General features: G+C 41.7%; 1 protein-coding gene across 2 annotated transcripts in view; it reads left to right on the top strand.

Moving 5' to 3' along the window:
- Window positions 1-18,939, top strand: part of LOC140410355 (lysosomal cobalamin transport escort protein LMBD1-like) — a 250,632-nt gene that overhangs the window by 89,719 nt on the left and 141,974 nt on the right. The gene's annotated exons all lie outside the window — the stretch shown is intronic.

Below are 18,939 nucleotides of genomic sequence, written 5' to 3'. Positions count from 1 at the left end.
CTAGTTTCTGGTTCTGTACATTCTTCTGTCGTTGTACCACCATAGTAAAGGCTGAGTCAGCACAACAACGTTATTCAGACAAAGTGACTTTCTCCTTTCCTCGGATGTAGCTGACGGCGCTCAGAAACAAATACAAGGCAGTAAGTAGTTATTTTCCTCCAGTATCCCATTCCAGGGAAGTGTCAGGCCAGTCCTTAGTGCCCTATCTGCAGCAATGCAGCTGGGATCCGGATTTTAGGTGAAAACCTACCTCAAATATTTTAAACCTAATCCATCCTTGGGCTCAACTTGCTGTATCTTCCATTCCTTTTTCACATGCAGCAGTATTGATTAATGCTTATCTAATACCATTGTGTTCATGTACGTAGCTTCAGTTGTCTTTTTCCCCCTCCTCCCCAAGAAGATACAATAAAACTGTTTAAGATAATGCAATTAAATTTGATTAAAAACAAGTTTTAACTGAGGTTCATTTATTTGTCTGCTAACAAATGTATTAGTTTATTTAAATTTACTGTTACGACACCCTGGGCTTGTGCCCAGTCAATTCAAGCCCCACAGACCTCGGAGTCCCAACATAAATGAATTAACCAATAATTTGTCTATAGTTTCTGAGATCTTTGACTCTTGACTGCCCCTTGACGACATAATTATTTACAAGCACTAGATTTGTAAGTGAAACACAAAAAAACGTTATTTTAAACAACAAGGGAGATAAGACATGCAATAATAATAATAGAATATTGGCCAGCTAATCCATTACTGCGCCTCCCTTTACCGTTCCACCCTCTACTCAAACTCACAAGGGAAAGGGTAAAAATTCTAAGGATTTAAATAGAAGAAAGAAAGATGAGATGAGTATCTTTGTTGTTTACATTCCATGTTTTAAATGTCTCTATAAACCTAAATGGTTAATGGATTGAAAATGTTTGGGGCTGCTGGCACCGATTCATTCTCCAACATGACCGTTGATCTCCCAGGCTCTCTTTGGCATTCCGTGGACCACAACGTAATTTCTGCTGCTTGTCCAGCATACTTTGTTCTTCAGTCTCCAACTGAGCCAGTCTCTGTGGTTTTAGTCGAGACGGATGTGGCCTGAATGGTTCAAAGAATTTGAGGTCCACACGATGGGTAATGAACAGAATGCCCCCTGGTGTTTCCTTACAACCCATCTATGTTCCTTCAGTACTTTACTATATCTGTCTCTTCCTGTTCCTCATGCAATAACATCAGTCTTTCCTGATTATCCAAGGAATGCTTAGCCAAATTTTGCAGTTCTCCTACACCAAAACTACAAGTAGGATTGTCCGTGTTGAGAAAGATATTGGGGTCACGTTTAACCAACAGACTCTTTTTAACCCATCCAGCTTCATCATCTCCCCCAGCCTTCTATGGCTACCTCAGCAACAAGTGCAGCTGAGGGTTTAATCCTCTCATGATTTTTTAACTTGAAAGGCACTATGCTTGTGTGATAATCCTTCCCTCCTCATCAGAGTATCCGTAATCACAACCTTTATATCTTATCAGTAATACGAAAGGACATGATTTGTGGATCCCAGACTTCAATTTTGCTTCTCTATTTTCAGAATGTGGTACATTATTGGCTCTATGAACTTTTGGATTTTGTTATATCTGTGGATGTGGAGTCACCTCCCTCTTACCTTTTTGAAAGGGATGAGTGCCAATCACTTCACCTCCCTTGCTTTCTGCTTTGGTTATCTCGAAGAGGTGCTGTAAACCTTCAAAAGGATGTGGGCCAACCAGCCCCTTGTTTGGTATCATTTCACAGTGCTTACTGTCCATGTCCTGACTAACTGAGGCCGTGCTGTCAGGTGTCCTTTCCATCGAAGCAAGTCTGCTCTGAGAACTTCTTTCACCTGGAGGGAGTGGCAATGGGTTTACTGCAAGAGGCTGTAATGAATTATGTTTAGTAAAGTCCGAGTCACTTTACTCTTGCAGTTTTCTATCTCCTTTCCCAGCTTTGGAAGAATTGCTTGCCAATTATTCAAGTTCAAATAGTGGTGGATCTACTCAGTAACAACTGTTTGTCATCACTTCATAATCAGGACAAAAATCAAAGTTCAAACTCTCGCCTGACTCCTCCTCCCTGCCAATACTCTTGTAACAACTGTTTACCAGTACCTCATAATCTGACCAAAAACAAAGTCAAGACTCTTGTCTGACTCTTCGTCCTTATGGTCACCTTCAGTCTGAAAATTCTCAGGAGTTAATTCACGACCAGTGTCATGTGATATGTGATCAACAGCTGTCAGCATCTTCTTCCTTGAGTCATTCACTGCCCAATGCGTTTTCCTGACTCCCATATGTCTTACTGTTGGCATCTCTGGCTAACTGCGGTACTTCCTTCGGACTCTCTGTAACCATGGGTGAAGCTACAACCTTCGCTCCGCTAAATCATTCCCCAAAATTAAGTCTAATCTTTCCAACAGGAGTTCCTTAACCACTCCAACAATTACTGGACCTGACACTAAATCACACTCCAATTGCACTTTATACAATGCAACTGGGCTATAACTTTCACCTATCCCATTCACAAATACCTCCGCTTTCACTGAGCTCTCTGGAGGAAAAACAAATCCTTCTTCAGCACAAGAGTTTAAGTAGCCCCTGTGTCCTGCAAAATTGTTACGGGCTTGGCTACATCAGTTGAGGAAAATGGGGTGACCTTCCCCTTAGACACAAAACTGGCATATCTCTCATCTATGTCATTCCTTACACCTGCTCCCAGTGTTTACCTCAGGCTTCCGAAGTCCAGGTAATAGTATTCTCCACTTTCGCCCCCTTTTCAGAATCCTCCCTATGAATCCCCACAAGTCCTATGGGCCATCCTTGCAGCTAGTATTTTCTTCAAATTTAAATGTTGAGCAATCGCTTCAATTACCTCTGCCTTCTTAGCTCTAGCTGGTATAACCATTTTTAATTCCCTTGCCAATTCGACTAGCGGGTCTTTGCACTCTGTAACCTGAATTCGCCATCTAATGTTTCAAATCCTGGACGAGCCACCAATTTATGTTACGGCACCCTGGTCAGACCAAATCGGGCGGGGGTGGGGTTTCAGTCATCATTCAGATACAAAAGTTGTGAAAGCCAAAAAAACAACAGAAAATAAAGGGAATACGCACGGGAAACCAGGTTTGAACAGGACAGACAGACACATTACACTCCTGAAAATCCAACATGACTGCAGTTTAGCAGTATTTATAAGAGATAGCTGTGACAAATAAGTAGTGAGTAGATGGACACCACTCTGTTAAATGCATTACATATATACTTAGATTATCTGAACTGGACTATCCCAAATATTGAAACAGATCAAATTTAATTTGGTGAATGTCGATCTGCAGGATCCCAAGAATACAAATTAAATGAGAGTTACTGGCTGCAGACGTTTGGTAGTTTTATTAAAGAATGGAAATGCAGAAAATAAAAATCCACCCAAAAAAGGGAAAATTGGAAGGAAAGTTTAACAACTCTTGTGTGAATGTCACCTTTTCCAGTTACATATTTCTCTGATCAAATTGTGCCATGATTTTGATCCATCAGAGCCACTATCCTGGTTCCAGGTTTCACCCTGAATGGATGAATACCCTAAATATATGTATCATGGAAATTTCTGTTACACCTTCAGATCATGAGGTTACAAAATCCTGTAAAAAGAATATGACTGCAATGTGTAAAATTGTGCCACATTTTCAGTTTCTGAAACAGATGGAACATGTCCAGATCCCTGTTCGAGCTTCTGTACTTAATCACCTTTAATATTGCAACTGCGGTGATGCAAGAACAACATTTTTCTGTCATCCATCTGTTCTTGCAAACCTTGATTAATGGATGCTGCCAGGTTAAGCCCCTCTATTTAACCTGCATGTTCAGCAGACTACATTTATCTTGCATAGGTTTACTTCAGAAACATCTCCGTATGCTCCCTTTTTTGATGTGCTATTTTGTCACAATAGCTTATCCAATGGGTGATTGTTGGTGTAGTTAGTCTTTTAATTTTGTCTGCAATAACTTCAGACTGTGTCCCAACATTTCCTTTGTACTGCACTACATGATGGTGAAGTGCAAGCTTTTCATTGTGGCTTTGTTGCCAATGGGCAGTTGGTCATTAATAAATCCAAGAGAGAATTCAGGACAAAGCTTTTTACACAGAGTTTAGTTAGTGGGTGGAATTTGCTATCACTTGGATCGCTTGATGTAAATAGCATAGATGCATTTAAGTAAAAGCTAATTAAGCACATAATGGAGAAAGCAATGGTAAATAATGCCGATAGGATTAAAAGGAGGTTAAGAGGTGGTCCATGTGGAGCTTAAACACTGGCATCAACTAGATGGGCCGAGTAGCCTGTTTTTGGGCCGTCTGTTTTGGGATGTATACTTTACTAATATCAGCTTGAATCCTATCTTATGATGCTTAATCAAGCACTACAGCCTGTTGAATTTTGGCAGAAGTTATTTTGAGATTGAATACGATGTTTTGAAATTTTGAATGCAAATCAAGTAGGAACTTAGGAAGGTGAAACTACAACTTGAGGGAATGATTCTGTCATCCACCTTTCAGTTAAGTATGGCACTTAAGAATATTATACTAAAAACATCCAGGATCGGAAATTTATAGAGATTTATAGGAGATACAAAAGTCTGAGAACATGGACTAACATATTCAAAAACCGCTTCTTCCCTGCTGTTACCAGACTCCTGAATGACCCCCTTATGGCCTGAACTGATCTCTCCACGCACCTTCTCTACTGAGTAGGACTATACTCCGTATGCTTCACGCGATGTCTGTGTTTATGTATTTACATTGTATATCCTATGATTTTCATATATGGAATGAGCTGCCTGGACTGTACGCAGAATAATACTTTTCACTGTACCTCGATACACATGACAATAAATCTAAATCCAATCAAATCAAGTTTGAAAGCTCAATTTCAAACCTGTGAAGTATAAGTTGAAGTCATGCTCTACAGTTTGCAATGCACACAGTAACATGATGGGTGTAGATCTAGGTTACCATTTTGCAGTTTCGCCCCAAGAGAACTGTCCGGAAAGTTGGTCTTGTTGCTCAAAAAGGACCTTAGAAGAGTAAGCACCTCTAGGCTAACGTGCCTCCTACCAATGCTCAACATTTACCTTACCATTTCACATCTTTCTTACATTTTTAAGATTGCTTTAATCCCCATCATTCCAAGGTGAAGAGCACAGGTTTCTCTGATCTACCTTCAAAGCTCAATTCTGATATTGGGTTCTTTTCTTAACTGCCTCCAGGGCCTGAAACTGCTGCAGTTTCCTGCCATGTTTTGCATGACCAGAATTGGACAATGCTCAATGTTTATTGGTTTAGCACAATAGCCACTGACTTGTATTCCACCAATCTCATCTGTATAGCTATGGGAAATTGGACCTCTATGCAAAATGCATGCAGAAAATTTTGCATGTCAGTTAGGGAAGGCCAAAAAAAGAAAAGATTGACAGTCATTCTAAACTTCTTCTGTACCTCTGTGGCTGTGAAACAGCATGGCAGAAACCTGGGGATGAGCCTTTGTTAAAAATGAAGACATTTCTGTCTAGCTTGCTTCATCTTGTTGCTGGAACGTATGTGCATAAGAAACATATTAACCAATTATATCTAGCAAGGTTATACTGTCTTCAGTCTGTGTTGAATGAAACGAGTGCACACTGTATGGGTGCTCTAGTTCCCTTAATCATTTCCAGTTTATTGTCACAATTGTGGAGGAAAAGGAGTATCACCAATACTGTTGCAGTTCGTGGTGCAGGGACACCCACAGTACTGTTAGGGAGGGAATTCTAGGATTTTGACCCAGCAACAGTGAAAGAATGATGGTGTATTTTCAAGTCAGGATTGTGAGTGGTTTGGAGCGGAACTTGCAGGTGGTGGTGTTCCCATGTGTCTGCTGCCCTTGACAAATATAAATTTCTTTACCCGTCAGTCTGGCCTCAATAAAAGGCGAGATGGATTTGCAGGTACAGCATTAGTTATTTTATTTGACTTGCAAGTCTGATTCATTTCACACAGCACAGGACACAGAACTAGTCTCCTAGACCCCGGGAAAACGAATGAAGAAGGAGACAAAGGGATTTCTGCAAATACATTCAAATGGCATCAAGTTTCACATACACGATTCCCATAGGTCATCCTATACCCCTCCTGACCTGGCCAGACATCCTGATTGGCTCACTTCTCATTCCTTCCTCTGGCCTCCTATTACCCAGCATCCTTTTCTCCTCCTTATCTGGACACCCGTGCCCCTTGCTTTGCCATGCGTTCTGAAATCCTTTGTCTGTGAACTAACAGAATCAGACCGGCCTATGTTTACATTACAGTAACTAATATCTCTAAAGTAACTATTTTATATCACATTCGTCATCCTTGTCCATGTAGATGGTAATGATTGTGGGTTTGGAAGGTGCTGTCTAAGGAGCCTGTGTTCCTACAGTGCCAACCAAGTGTGCTGCTTTGTCCTGGTGTCAAGCTCTGTGAGTGTTGTTGGAACTGCACTCATCCAGACAAGTGGAAAATATTCCTTTACACTCTTGACTTGTACATTGTGGACAGGCTTTGGGAAGTCAGGAGGTGAATTACTCATCGCAGCATTTCCAGCCTCTGACCTGCTCTTGTAGCCACAGTATTTATATGGCTAGCTCACTTCGGATTCTAGTTAATGGCAACTTTCAGGGTGTTGATAGTGGGGAATTCAATGATGGTCAATCCATTAAATATCAAGAGGCAAATGATTAGATCTCACTTGTTCAAGATGGTCATTCCTTTGCACTTGTGTGTCCCAAATGGCTTGCCACTTGTCAGCCCAAGCCTGAATATTATCCAAGCCTTGTTGCATTTGGACATGGACTACTTAGTATCTGAGGAGTCACAAATGATACAGAACATTGTGCAATTATCAGAGAATAGCTCCACTTCTGACCTTATGATGAAAGTAAGGTCATCGATGAAGCAGCTGATGATGGTTCGACCAAGGACACTACCCTGAGGAACTCCTACAGTGATGTCCTGGAGTTGAGTTGACTGAGCAGGTTATTGCTAAGCTGTGCCGCTTGATAGCACTGTTAATACCCCTTCCATCGTTTTATTGATGTTCATGAGGAGAATGATGGGGCAGCAGTTAGCTTGGTTTATTGATCCTGCTTTTTGTGTACAGGGTATATGGGGCTGGTTTAGCACAGGGCTAAATCGCTGGCTTTGAAAGCAGACCAAGGCAGGCCAGCAGCACGGTTCAATTCCCATACCAGCCTCCCCACACAGGCACCAGAATGTGGCAACTAGGGCTTTTCACAGTAACTTCATTTGAAGCCTACTTGTGACAAGCGATTTTCATTTCATTTTCCCTATCACCTAGGAAATTTTCCACTTTACAGTGTCGAAGCTGCACTGGAACAGCTTGGCTTGAGGGATGACAAGTTCTAGAGCACAGATCTTCAGTAGTATTGCCAGAATATTGTCAGGGCCCATAGCTTTTGCCCTGTTCAGTGCCTTCAGCTGTCATGTGGAGTGAATTGTATTGACTAAAGACTGCCATCTGTGATGTTGGGGCCTCCGGAGGAGTTCGAGATGGATCATCAACTTGGCACTTCTGGCTGAAGATGGTTGCAAATACTTCAGCCACTTTCCAACTCTTTCTCCATATATTTGTACTATTTCATCTTCAACTTTGAATGTAGTCTGTTATTAATATTTGTAAGGACGTTGCCAATGGAATATTCAATCAAATGGCTTCACCAAAAAGCAGACGTATCTGCATTCCTGGTGCTTTGCCATCCTCTTTTTAAAAATATGCCTTGTATTTATCCTTGGAGAAAAATTATTTAGGTTTTTCCAGGACTATTATGTTATTTTGCAAAATGATTTTATCATTGTAACTACTAGTATAAAACTGGATGTTTATGAACAATGGATATCCTTTTAAATAATTCATGGATGGACACCTGCATCATTCTGTGGAATATATAAGTGTAACAAAAATAACTTGGATTATAAATAAATATGGATTATTCCTTTCTGATATTTTCTCCTAGTTCCTACATCCCTGATCAGTTAACTTGAGCCCTTCTCAGTAGTACTAGCAAATTGCCCCAGAAAGAAGTCAGTCTTGATTCTGCTAAGCCTATAAAAGTCCCATTCCCCAGAGTCAATTTCAATGGCCCAGGAATCAAAAGCCTTCCCTCCTGCGCTATCTTTTCAGAGGATTTAAAAGAGGCTGGAAGATTTGGTTAACTTGGGCTGAAGTGAAAGGAACATCCAGTGTGACCCTCACAATGAAAGTCAGTTTTGGGATCAGAAGCAGACCATAATAGCTTTGAAACTGGTTCTTGGAGAATTAAGGTTTCACTTCAGGGACAGAGTAAAGATGGCATCCGATTGTCAATGCGTTAAAAATTTCCTGGGTTATATTTTCTGTAGTTAGAGTACAGGTTGCCTAATAAAGTGTTTAGCCACAGTTTTTAGTTTATTTGTTAGAGTAAAAGTCTTAATACTTGAAAATCTTGATCCTTTCCAATCTGTAACTGGAAATTCAGATATATTTGTAAAAGGGATCGCAGCACTGTCTTACAAACAATCCTGTTCTATATCGCAAATGTGTTTCATTGAAACCATCCTCTGCCCTCTCACCCCCCTGTGGTCATTTCCTATTCCTCCCTGCAGACCCCGCTCTTGTTCACACAAGCTACAAGTACATCAAATTTGTTGGATAATTGCAACGGCTGAGGCTCCCTATTTGTGACCACCTAGATTCCCATATCTGCTTCACTTGCAGTCACACCTTCCTTTCCATGACCACAGACCAAATCTGAAATACCTGACCTAAGAGACACAACTGGCTCCTTGAACCAAGTGTCCAGGTAGCTTTTTCCTGGCTGATGCCTCACAGTATCTGAAACTCAGACTCCAACTCATCAACTCTGAGCTGATGTTGCCTGAGCTGTAGACACTTAGTGGAGAAGTGGTTGCCCTGGATTACTTTGGTGTTCAAGAGCGCCCATGTACCGCAACTGTAATAAGCATTGCCCTGCCATCATTATTGTGTTTTACTTAATTCATTAGGTTTCAAGTTAGTAAAATTACTGAACAATTATCTGTGGTTATATTATGGAGTTTAGCTAGTTACATGGTAAAATGAATACAATACTTATATCTCCCCAGTATCAGTGTAAACTACTGCCCCAGTTTAGAGAGAAAAAACTCAAAGCACAGTAACCAATCACCTACCCGCTCACCTGATTCATGTCTCTGGGCTTCAGTTCTGAGATCCAGCTGTCTCTGGTTACCTCTTGGACCACAGAGCAGAAGAGTACCTCCTCCCTCATTTCCCAGAGTTAATCATTCAGTTGTCCTGAACTCCGACAAGCTCCGACTTTGTGCGTCTTCAAAACCTCCGATATTTTATACTAGCTGAAATTCCAGTGACCTGAGTCAGGTACTGCTGGTTAGAAAACCGCTCATAATGTTACTTAATTAGCTAATTCTGCAGCTCCTTCTCACCGGGGAACTTGTTTACTGCTAAGACCGAAAGAAAAGGTGATTTACTACTAAGTTAAATGCAAACTTGACTAGATTTTAGAAGGTGTGCAATCATTAACATTACCTCGCTTACCAAATTCTCAGTTAAGCACTCACTCTCACTGGATTCAGAATAGCTCCCACCTCGACTAGATCACTGAAATTTTCCCTGGAGGTAACTATAGATGAGAAAAGATGGGCCAAATTGCCGAATTCACGGCTACAGAAAAATCTTGAAGTTCCTGGCATGTAGCCTCCAGTTGTTTAAAGAGGGCCTCTTGTAGTACTTGATCTGAAATTATTCATGCATTGATCACTGGAGAAAAATGATCAGATATCATGTCTAAAATTTCCTTTGAAGTTTAAATCATTAACCTCCTGTTCTACTCTTGTTGTTTAATGTATAAAAAAAAAAACTACATGCTTACTTTTTCCACTTCCTGGGTAATTAATTTCCCACAGGGATGTTTGAATTTAATATTTTTTGAAAAAACTACCTTTGTCAATCAGGCTAAGCTGCTAACCAGGTGCAAATTTTCTTCATTAATTGCTGCTTAATTAACTCCCCACTTGAGAATCAAGCATACCATTTTTCTTTCTGCAGCACACCAGTAGTTGTTTATTTTAAAAGTAATTTTCTCATCAAGATTCCCAATTAATGTTTTAAATACTCTTCAAACTTGCACAGTTAGCACAATTTTAAATTATTTTTAACTTATGATGGTGGGTTTGGTGGGACTTGGCTAGTCTGTTGCAAGGCAACATATTTGCTCTACGTTTAGTATTAAACCTGTTTATAGACGGTTTTAAAGTGTGTGACAAACCACCTTTTTGTGACATTGAAATCTTTCCAGTAATTAAGGTTACTTTCTAAAATTTTTCCCTTTGCAGTTTTAGTATAATTACAACCTGTTGCACATCTGTGTAGTGAAATCATAATTTACCATGATCTCCTATTAGGAAATCCTGGCAATGCACGACAGGTGCATCTGAAAAGTAATGGTCAAAGCTTTGAAATTGACTGGTTCACATCTAACATCTGGAGCTCTATATTTCTAGAATTTTCTTGCTAGTAATTGTTTCCCAGCAGTGCTAGGTTTCCCCAACATCCTTTGCCATTTACTTGTATGGCTCTCGTGGGGAAATTGGCTTTGTGGTTGCTGCTCTGTTGAATTTAGCTTCAAAACTGTTTGAAAGTTGTTAGACCGTGTGAATCAATTGGCTTTGCCTCATTGTTGCTTCCTAAATACTTGCATCACTTTCTGACATCCTATAATTTGGTTCTTGTGCCAACTCGTGAGAATAAAGATTATTTTAAAAAATAGATTAAAAATTAGGATTGCTGGATTTTGCTCTTCTCTAATTCTGGGAAGCTTTTGCTTAACTTGTACACCTTTCCCCAATGCTGTTTCCCATGATGATAATTGCAGTTGAGTTTAGCAAGGAGTTACAAATGCAGATGACTGTCCTCAAGGGTGCAAAAGCTGCTGACGAAAATATGGTGGCTAAAGAGATTTTGAAGTGAAGTGCTTTCCCAGCCCTTGCCCTAGCAGATGGGGATCGATGTTGCAGATGTGAATATTCACCCATGAACTGAGGTAAGTATTTTTGCACCATCTGCAATGTAGTGGTGTGTATGTTTAAAATCACAGAATGGTCACAATGGAGAAGGATGCCATTCAGCCCATGTCCATGCCAGTTGTTTGCAAGAGCAGCTCAGCTAATTCTACACCTCTGCCCTTTCCCTGTGGCCCTGCATTTTTATTCTTTTTGAGTCCTTTTCCAACTGTCTTTTAATGGCCTGATTGCATCTGCCAGGCACTTGAGTCATGCATTCACACACTAACCAGTCACAGCGTAAAAACATTTTGTCATGTCGCTCTTGGTGCTTTTGCCCACCACCTTAAATTGGTGTCCTCGGTTGCTTTACTCTTCCACATGAGGAACACACACACACACGCACAATCTCTCTCTCTCGCGCTCTCTCTCTCTCTCTCCCCCTCTCACTCCCTTTCTCTCTCCCTCTCACACTCCCACTCACTCTCTCTCTCTCTCTTTTTCTCTTTCTCTCTCGCTCTCGACTCTCTCTGGATTCCTCATACTTTTGGACACTTCTATTAAATCTTCCCTCAACAACCTTCTCTGAGGAGAGAAACTGCAGCTTCTCCAATCTATCCATGTAACTGAAGTCCCTCACCCTTGGAACCATTCTCCAAGAGATCTACCCTATCTTAAAATCTTCACATCCTTCTTAAAGTATGGTGCCCAGAATTGGACACAGTAATCCAGTTGAGGCTGAAACAGAGTTTTATAAAGGTTCATAATTACTTCCTTGATTTGGATCTTTTTATAAAGCCCATGATCTGGTAAACCTTTTTACCAACTTCTGCCTTGCCACCATTAATGATTTGTGCGCATATACTCATGGATCTCTCTGTTCCTGCACACTCTTTGGAATTGTATCCTTAATTTTATACTGCCCGGCACCCTGGCACTGCCACCTGGGTGCCAGTCTGGCACTGCCAGCTGGCATGAGGCGGTGCCAGGCTGGCGCTGCCAAGATGCCAGGCTGGCATTTTCTGTGCTGAGGTGATCGGGCTGGGGGTGCTCTGCACGAGTGTGGGGGGGGCCCTTATAGTGAGTTGGGGCTTGGGGAGGTTCGGTGTTTGTGTCGGGAGCTGTGTCAGGGGCTCGAGAGAGTGTGTCGGCATTTAAAAATGGCGCCCCGATCTCTCACTGCACTGAGGAGTTCTGGTGAGCGGAGTTCCTCAGTGCAGAAACGGGGCTAAGTTCAGCCTGCTCAGGCCCCCGATCTACCCGGATGGGTACTAGAGAGAGGGATGTTTCTCGGCACTCCGAGTGCTGGGAAACACCTGACTAAGCTTGCGTGCTGCAGGACTCTGTCCCCATTTGGTTAGATCACGCTCTTAAGTCGCTTAAATGGAGAAACCACCCCGCTATCATTCACTGCCGGAATGTGGGTGGAAGTGCATACTCGAAGGAAAAGATCAAATTCCTGATGAGATAAAATAAAGATTCGCCTAGCTTGTGCTAGAACGGCATTCCCCAGTACTAACCTTAGAGTGGTTAGCACAATTGCTTCACAGCTCCAGGGTCCCAGATTCGATTCCCCGCTTGGGTCACTGTCTGTGCGGAGTCTGCATGTTCTCCCCGTGTGTGCGTGGGTTTCCTCCGGGTCCTCCGGACAGTCCAAAGATGTGAAGGTTAGGTGGATTGATTGGCCATGCTAAATTGCCCTTAGTGTCCAAAATTACCCTTAGTGTTGGGTGGGGTTACTGGGTTATGGGGATAGGGTGGAGGTGTGGGCTTGGGTAGGGTACTCTTTCAAAGAGCTGGTGCAGACTCAATGGGCCGAATGGCCTCCTGCATTGTAAATTCTATGAACCTCACCTTGAAGGACAGTTCAGGGTGAGAAGTTACCTGGCTGAGAAAAGAAAAGAGGCCCGCCTTCTCTACCTTGCCCCTTGCCTGAGGTGTGGTGATCCTCAAGTAAAATCACCACCAGTCAGCTATCCCGCTAAAAGGGGAAAGCAGCCTATGGCCATCTGGAAATTGGGCGACTTTCACTCAAATGCTAACTCTTTGCAAAAAAAAAAAATCCTCATGTCTCCTCTGGTTCCTCTGCTAAATCACCTTAAATCTGTGTCTTCTGACCCTTGTTAGGCTTACATACATTGGGACAGGTTGGAGTATGTTTCAGTTTATTCTTTCCTGTATGCTGATGGATACAGTAATTCAGAGTGAAGCTTGACTTTTTCTTGGGAGAGGAAAATTTATTCTCAAGTCATAAGAAAAATCCTTTACACCTCCGTCCTTATGATTTCCTCTCTCATCTCTAACTTCTCTTTCCTCTTCAGTGTCCTTTAACACGTCATCCTCTCCCTAATCAGTGTCTATCTTGCCGAGAACTGTTTCCAATCAGGCTTTTGGTCCATGACATTATCAAAATGACTTTTCTCAAAGTCACAAATGGCATTGTATCTTCTGACTGTGACAATCGTAAACTTTCTATCTCGTCCTTCTAGTATGCGGATATAGCAAGTGATTAGGAAAACTAATAGAACGTTATCATTTATTGTAACGGAAATTGATTATGAAAGAAGGGAGGTTATGATTCAGTTGTACAGGGCATTGGTGAGGCCACCTCTGGAGTATTGTGTACAGCATTGGTCTCCTTTTTAAGGAAAGATGTAAATGTGTTAGAAGCGTTTCAGGGAAGGTTTACTCGGCTAATATCAGGAATGGACAGGTTGGCGAGGTTAGGTTTGTATCCACTGGAGTTTAAAAGAGGAAGAGGGCAACTTGATCGAAACCTTTCCTGAGGGCTTTGACACGGTGAATGTGGAGATGTTTCCTCTTGTCTCTGGAACTAGGCGTCACTGGTTTAAAAATAAGGGGTTGCTCATTTAAGACCGAGATAAGGAGAAATTTTCAAGGCAGAGCAGGTTCTCGGTAGGCAGCAATGTGGGATCGGACTTACGATCAGAATTAGCAATGATTTTATTGAAAGGCAAAGCAGGCTCGAGGGGCCGAGTGACCTGCTCATCTGTTCTCCACCTGTTTGCAGCCTTGACATGGTTGACCATGCCATCTTCCTCCAGTGCTTTCCACTATTGTCCATCTGGATGGAACTGCACTATACTGGTTTCTACTTAACTACCCATAGCCAGAAAATCTCCAGCAATGACTCCCACAGCACTGATCAGTTATTATTCGTTGTCGATAATTGTTCTGATGGTCCATTTTTTCTGAAAAAATAGACTCTGATCTTATTGTTTTGTGTACCCAGGCATAAAGGAAAGTGGGACTTTTTTGAACTGTTAATTGTATTATAATTACAGCCATTTTGTATTTTCTAGCTAATAAATCATTTTTATTTTAGGAGCTATAGAACCGGAGCACGAGATAATTATCTATCATATTTTGTCATGCCATTTGTTATTTTTAATAGCCTAACAATGAGCAGCCGCAGTGCTAAGGTAGAGCTACCAATATGATCATGGGCAGATGCATCTACAGGTAGATTGGTGAGGGTGTAAGTAGGTAAAAGTAGATTTTCCCCCCCCCCCATCTTGTAGGTTCCCTCAATGCCTGCCACAGGTCCAGGCTTTGTCCTTCACGACCCATCCAGTTCTGTCAGTTATGGTATTACCGACCCATTCGGTACCCAGAGTAATTCCAAATGGAGTTCAACAAAGAGAAATACTAGTTCATCAGCTAAAGATGGTGGTAATCAACAGGCTTTCTTGCCTAGGTCGGACATAATGTCATGAAACTTCATGGGATCTGGAGTCAACGTGGAGATCAAAAAGGAAGCCTTTCAGTGACCATCATACAATCTTTAGCTCCATTCACAGTTCTTTTAACAAAGCAGCCACTGCCAGTCTATAACAGGGATCCTGCCCCCAACAAGGCAAAGCTCGGTCACCTCCTCCAACAGCACCATCACTGAGTCACCAACTATCAATATTTTAGAGAAATACCAGTTACCTAAATCTTAATTGAGCCTTTCTTTTCTTTCTTTGGTTATTTTGCAAATGTCACATTTTCCTTCTGCCCAATTAAACTTCTAACCTCAACATATGGGCCATGTACGCCAATTAAAATGTTGTCAATTTTTTGCTCAATGGTAGCACTCCCTCCTCAATTTTGTTTCATAAAAATGCATTTACATGTTACAAATTGTAAAAACTCAATATTCATATAAACAAAATATCCTGCAAGGTAGCATCAATCTAATGGGAATTTTGTCACGTTGTTGAAAATCATCACATCCAATTTCAGAAATACTGCAATGAAAATACATAGCCTAATAATATTGAATAATTTTTAGAGCAACACAGTGCAAGTTAGAATCTCTTACCCAATGACTAAATAACAGGTCCAATTCATCATCCACTTCACTACACATTGCAATACATTAGGTTCAGCACAATCATTTGCATTTGGTCTAAATGGCATCCATCATCTGCATTTACCTTATGATCTGGTGAAACAAAAGCCTTGAATGGCACAATTCAGAAACTTGTCCTATGCAACCTATTAAGCTTGCAACTGATTTACTGAATAGTTAGTTGCTATGCATCAGGTTTTGCATCAGGTTAATCTATCCTTACGGAATATACCATAATTTAAATGTTAGTAAAATTTCTGTAGTTTTGTATTATAAAAAACTTGCAATTATATAGCATGACTTCAGGGTGTCCTAAAGCACTTACAGTCTATTAAGCACATCTAAAATTTTAATTCAGGTCACATTGTATCGAAACCTCCCTATAGCACTGTGGGTTTAAATTCAGGTCACATTGTGTCCAAACCTCCCTACAGCACTGTAGGTGCATCTAAACACAGCGGTAAGGAGGCAGCTCACCATCAACCTTTTGAGGGCTTTTAGGAAAGGGCAATAAATATTGGCCTTGCCAGCAAAGCTAACATTTCAAGAATGATTTTTTTTTAATGGAGTCTTCAGTGTCAAAAGTTAATAACCAATGTTTCCACTCGAGGTCAGTAGTTTAAAGTAAACATGTTGCTGAACAAAAAGCACAAAAGTTTATTCTGATACATCATGCATGCACTCATACTTCATATGTTTTTCATTTAAAAAAATATATATATTTCCAGGTTGTTGTTGCATATTCTCAGGTGCATACCCAAAGGCATGGAATGGATCGGACATTCTCTAGGCCACTGCATGATGTGTGGCACTAATCTGCAAGATAAGAGCGAAAGTAACAGGGTAGTTATTATGGGAGACTTTAACTTTCCAAATATTGACTGGAAAAGATATAGTTCGAGTACAATAGATGGGTCGTTTTTTGTACAGTGTGTGCAGGAGGGTTTCCTGAAACAATATGTTGACAGGCCAACAAGAGGCGAGGCCACGTTGGATTTGGTTTTGGGTAATGAACCAGGCCAGGTGTTGGATTTGGAGGTAGGAGAGCACTTTGGGGACAGTGACCACAATTCGGTGACGTTTACGTTAATGATGGAAAGGGATAAGTATACACCGCAGGGCAAGAGTTATAGCTGGGAAAAGGGCAATTATGATGCCATTAGACGTGACTTGGGGGGGATAAGGTGGAGAAGTAGGCTGCAAGTGTTGGGCACACTGGATAAGTGGGGCTTGTTCAAGCATCAGCTACTGCGTGTTCTTGATAAGTATGTACCGGTTAGACAGGGAGGAAGGCGTCGAGCAAGGGAACCGTGGTTTACCAAGGAAGTGGAATCTCTTGTTAAGAGGAAGAAGGAGGCCTTTGTGAAGATGAGGTGTGAAGTTTCGGTTGGGGCGATGGATAGTTACAAGGTAGCGAGGAAGGATCTAAAGAGAGAGTTAAGACGAGCAAGGAGGGGACATGAGAAGTATTTGGCAGGAAGGATCAAGGAAAACCCAAAAGCTTTCTATAGGTATGTCAGGAATAAGCGAATGACTAGGGAAAGAGTAGGACCAGTCAAGGACAGGGATGGGAAATTGTGTGTGGAGTCTGAAGAGATAGGTGAGATACTAAATGAATACTTTTCGTCAATATTCACTCAGGAAAAAGATAATGTTGTGGAGGAGAATGCTGAGCCCCAGGCTAATAGAATAGATGGCATTGAGGTACGTAGGGAAGAGGTGTTGGCAATTCTGGACAGGCTGAAAATAGATAAGTCCCCGGGACCTGATGGGATTTATCCTAGGATTCTCTGGGAGGCCAGGGAAGAGATTGCTGGACCTTTGGCTTTGATTTTTATGTCATCATTGGCTACAGGAATAGTGCCAGAGGACTGGAGGACAGCAAATGTGGTCCCTTTGTTCAAAAAGGGGAGCAGAGACAACCCCGGCAACTATAGACCGGTGAGCCTCACGTCTGTAGTGGGTAATGTCTTGGAGGGGATTATAAGAGACAAGATTTATAATCATCTAGATAGGAATAATATGATCAGGGATAGTCAGCATGGCTTTGTGAAGGGTAGGTCATGCCTCACTAACCTTATTGAGTTCTTTGAGAAGGTGACTGAACAGGTAGACGAGGGTAGAGCAGTTGATGTGGTGTATATGGATTTCAGCAAAGCGTTTGATAACGTTCCCCACGGTAGGCTATTGCAAAAAATACGGAGGCTGGGGATTGAGGGTGATTTAGAGATGTGGATCAGAAATTGGCTAGCTGAAAGAAGACAGAGGGTGGTGGTTGATGGGAAATGTTCAGAATGGAGTACAGTCACAAGTGGAGTACCACAAGGATCTGTTCTGGAGCCGTTGCTGTTTGTCATTCTTATCAATGACCTAGAGGAAGGCGCAGAAGGGTGGGTGAGTAAATTTGCAGACGATACTAAAGTCGGTGGTGTTGTCGATAGTGTGGAAGGATGTAGCAGGTTACAGAGGGATATAGATAAGCTGCAGAGCTGGGCTGAGAGGTGGCAAATGGAGTTTAATGTAGAGAAGTGTGAGGTGATTCACTTTGGAAGGAATAACAGGAATGCGGAATATTTGGCTAATGGTAAAGTTCTTGAAAGTGTGGATGAGCAGAGGGATCTAGGTGTCCATGTACATAGATCCCTGAAAGTTGCCACCCAGGTTGATAGGGTTGTGAAGAAGGCCTATGGAGTGTTGGCCTTTATTGGTAGAGGGATTGAGTTCCGGAGTCGGGAGGTCATGTTGCAGCTGTACAGAACTCTGGTACGGCCGCATTTGGAGTATTGCGTACAGTTCTGGTCACCGCATTATAGGAAGGACGTGGAGGCTTTGGAGCGGGTGCAGAGGAGATTTACCAGGATGTTGCCTGGTATGGAGGGAAAATCTTATGAGGAAAGGCTGATGGACTTGAGGTTGTTTTCGTTGGAGAGAAGAAGGTTAAGAGGAGACTTAATAGAGGCATACAAAATGATCAGGGGGTTGGATAGGGTGGACAGTGAGAGCCTTCTCCCGCGGATGGATATGGCTGGCACGAGGGGACATAACTTTAAACTGAGGGGTAATAGATATAGGACAGAGGTCAGAGGTAGGTTCTTTACGCAAAGAGTAGTGAGGCCGTGGAATGCCCTACCTGCTACAGTAGTGAACTCGCCAACATTGAGGGCATTTAAAAGTTTATTGGATAAACATATGGATGATAATGGCATAGTGTAGGTTAGATGGCTTTTGTTTCGGTGCAACATCGTGGGCCGAAGGGCCTGTACTGCGCTGTATTGTTCTATGTTCTATGTTCTATATTGAGGAGAAAAAAAAATTGGCAAAAAACATGACCTTTATTTCAAAAGGAAAATAAAAGTGAAGTTTTAAATCACTTTTTTACAGACTTGAAGATGTTTGATATCTCATGATTTAAAAATAAGATTTTGAAAAATGTTCTGGACACATGGAATCTTTATTTAAAAGGACATCT

This window comes from Scyliorhinus torazame, chromosome 4, assembly GCF_047496885.1.
Source record: "Scyliorhinus torazame isolate Kashiwa2021f chromosome 4, sScyTor2.1, whole genome shotgun sequence".
In the NCBI taxonomy this organism is placed as follows: Eukaryota; Metazoa; Chordata; class Chondrichthyes; order Carcharhiniformes; family Scyliorhinidae; genus Scyliorhinus; species Scyliorhinus torazame.
This window is presented reverse-complemented; position numbering and strand designations above follow the sequence as displayed.